Source organism: Trichechus manatus, unplaced genomic scaffold (assembly GCF_000243295.1).
Source record: "Trichechus manatus latirostris isolate Lorelei unplaced genomic scaffold, TriManLat1.0 scaffold00011, whole genome shotgun sequence".
NCBI classification, from domain to species: Eukaryota; Metazoa; Chordata; class Mammalia; order Sirenia; family Trichechidae; genus Trichechus; species Trichechus manatus.
In genome coordinates, this window is record NW_004443947.1 from 3,194,839 (window position 1) to 3,198,636 (window position 3,798).

Here is a 3,798-nt window from a genome sequence, read left to right on the forward strand (position 1 = left end):
CAGTCCCTACAGCCAACAGCATTGGGTGCCCAAAGTCTGGCTGCAAAACCCACCCACCCACATGCTCTAGGTGACAGGAACATGCCCTTCACCCAGGCATTCAGGGGCAGTCGTCAGCCCCCTGCCTTGCTCAGCACATATCCCCCTACTGCAGCCAGATACCTGTACCCGCTCTGAACACCACTACGCAGCCCTGTCGTCTAGGACTGTTGGTGAGAGTCTGCAGCACACACTTGGTGACTGATGACCTGGACACCTGAGCTGAATCCCCATGAGAAAAGTGAACAGACTCCTGGGCTGACACAAAGTAGCTGCTCTTTCCACCTGATGACAGGATGTGAAAGCTTCAAGATGCCAATAACCAAAGTATCTCACATGCCCAGCCTACTTGAGCGTATCAAAACAAAACAAAGCAAAAAGCTAGGACACAGTAAACAAACATACAATAAATAAATATAATAACTTCCTGATGGCTCATAGACAACAGTCAATATCAAATAACATAAAGAAGCAGGTCAAGATGGCTCCAGCAAGTGACCAAAATAAAGAACCAGGAAACCTTCTGGAGGAAGAGAAGGTCTTGGAATTACCAGAGTTAGAGTTCAAAAGATTAACATACAGAGCTCTTCAAGAGATCAGGAGGAGACCAGGCAAAACTCAGACCAAGTCAAGGAACACACAAAGTAATAGAGGAATTCAGGAAAACAATACAAGAACAAAATGACAAATTTAACAGGCTGTTAGGAACCATAGAGAGATAGCAACTAGAAAGTCAAGAGATTAACAATAAAATTTCAGAATTAGACAACTCAATAGAAGGTCATAGGAGCAGAATTGAGGCAATGGAAGTCAGAATTAGTGAGACTGAAGATAAATCCCTTGACACCAATTTAGTTGAGGAAAAATCAGAAAAGATAATTTAAAAAAAATGAAGAAACTCTAAGAAGTATGTGGGACACTATCAAGAGGAAAAACCTATAAGTGACTGGAATACCAGAATGGGGTTGGGGGGTGGATAACAGAAAATACAGAGAGAATTACTGAAGATTTGCTGGTAGAAAACTTCTGTGATATCATGAAAGACAGGAAGATATCTATCCAAGAAGCTCAAAGAACCCCACACAGGGTAGATCCCAAAAGAAAGTCAAGACATATTATAACCAAACTTGTCAAAACCAAAAAGAAACATAGAATCTTGGAGACTTCTGGGCAACATGGCGCTATAGACAGAAGCACCACACCATCCCTCCACAGCAAAGATCTGAAAAACTGAGTCAAACAGAGACAAATGTCAATCCTGAAAGCTTAAGCATCAAATGAAGAGATAAATAACTCAACCAAGCACCAAATGGAATAAGAAATTGACAGAGAAAAAAGAGAGAGGAGAGATACATGCAGAGGTCCCCTATTAGCTAACACAGCACGGATCTGCCATCTTGGACTCCTGTTGGAGATCAGTGAACAGGGAGTATGCGAAAGCAGCTTCACAGAGCTTCCAGCAGGAGACAGAACAACCAGTAACCAGCAATATATACTTTCCCACCTCCCACCCTTCTTCACCCCCACTTGGCCTCCTCTGCTTCATGCAGCCACAGTTTCTTGGCCGGGAAGCACTGGCTTCACCCCTGTTCTGCTTGGATTCCACCCCCCTGCACTGGCTGGCTCCCTGAGTGCCATTTGTTGGGTGTTGGTGTTGCTTATTTCCACGTCTTCAGATTTCTTCCTTACCTCTCACCACTTCCCCCTCCTTTCTCTCAAATACCTGGCTCTGTGTGCCATCTTTGCTTCTTCCTGAAAGACTGTGAAATGCCGCTCGACTGTGGAACTGCTTCCTGGCCTGTGCTGCCATGCAGGTAGGATTCCCTGGGCTTTTGTTTGTTTTCTTTTTCTTTTTTGGGCTTGGGAGTCCCTTCTAGCCGGGCAGTACTGCACGGCTTGGGAGATACTCCCTAAGTCTGTGCAGCCACGCACTGGGATCCCTGGGGGACGTTTCATTTTTCTAGTTTTTGCTTGTTTTGTTGTCTTTTCTCTCTTTTTTCCTTTTTGTCTTTCTTCATTTCTCAGTTTCTAGTCTACTATACTTACCCTCTCTTCCTGTCTCCTGAATACCTGGTGCTGTGTGACATCTATACCCTCCTAGCCAGGCTATACTTCACAGCTGGGAGCAATTTCCCAGTCCCCACAGCCACACTGGTGGGATCCCTGGGGACTTTTCTTTTTCTTTTTTTTCTAATTTTTATTTATCATTTTATTTCATTTACCCTTTTTTTCTTTTTGTTTTTCTCCATTTCTCAGTCTCTCATCTCTCCACTCCAATGGCAAGCTCCCTTAGCACTCTTTTGTGTTTGTGTTTATTTGTTTGTATGTTTTTGCTCCCTGTTCCTCACTCCTCTCTATCCTCTTTCCCATACTCATCTTAGCTCCACACATCACAATCTCCATCTCCTCCCTGCCTGCCTGCACTGTGTGCTGAACATCCCACCCCTGAGCAGCACAGGCACAGACTACTGGAACCTGCCCTGAACTGATTCCTGGCCCACCCTGTCGGCCCTAGTATGTGCCACAAACAACCCATCCCAGCAACTCCCCTTCAGCTGGACCTTCCCTGCTATACCATACCTGACTGACCCTGCCCATTGGAGAATGAGGCGAAAACTATCATGCTCACAGACGAGCAAACAAAGAATGCCCAGACATAACCAAATAAAACAAACAAAAAAAAAAAGCAGGACAAAACAAACAAAGCTACAATCAATAAAAGAGGAAAATAACTACTGAATGTCCCGAAGACAGCAGACAATATCAAAACATATTTAAAAACCTGACAGGATGGCTCCATAGGCATCCAAAATAAAACACCGGATGACTTTCCAGTAGAAGAAAAGGCACTAGAACTACCTGATAGGAAATTCAAATCTCTCATATTTAGAGCTATCCAAGAGTTGAAGCAAAAAAGCAGACCAAAAAGAGGAAAAAAATAGACAAATTCATGGAAAAGGCAGACAAATTCGTGGAAAATACAGACAAAAAAAATGAAAGAATTCAGGAAAATAATACAGGAACAAAATGTCAAAATAAATTCACAACTAGAAATCATACAAAAACAACAATTAGAAATCCACAAGATAAACAACGAGATTTCAGAAATGGACAATGTCACAGAGGGGCTGAGGAGCAGATTTGAAAAGATGGAAGATGGTATCATCGAAATTGAAAACAAACACTTAGTTACAACTCTGTTTGAGGAAACATCAGAGAAAAGAACTAAGAAAATGAAGAAACCCTGAGAATTATGTGGGATACAATCAAAAGCAAAAATTTGTGAATGAGACTGTGAGGATCAGGTAACCACTGCGGAGGGCCAAGCCTGAGATTGGAAGACCGAAGAGAACACAAGATTCTGTGGGACGAAGGAGGAATTCTGTTTAAAAAAATGGCAGCTTTTACCCCAAGAAAAAGGAAGCAACATTCTTTGAACTGTGACAGCCTATTATCAGACATTCCATCAAAGAAATTAATATTGGACTTTACTGAAAATATATTTCTACCACCTAATAAAAAGCACATTCTTCAAAGCAGTGATAAAAATGAAGAAAACATGCATTGCTTTCAACAAGACGATTTCATTTCAAGTTCACTTAATACTTCAACATTTCCAACAAATAAAAAAAATAGATCATCATCTGCCGATCAAGGTTCACCGTTTAAATCTGCTGTGTCCACTGTGTCCTTTTACAACAAAGATAAGTGGTACCTCAATCCATTGGAGAGAAAGCTGATAAAAGAGAGTAGAGCCAC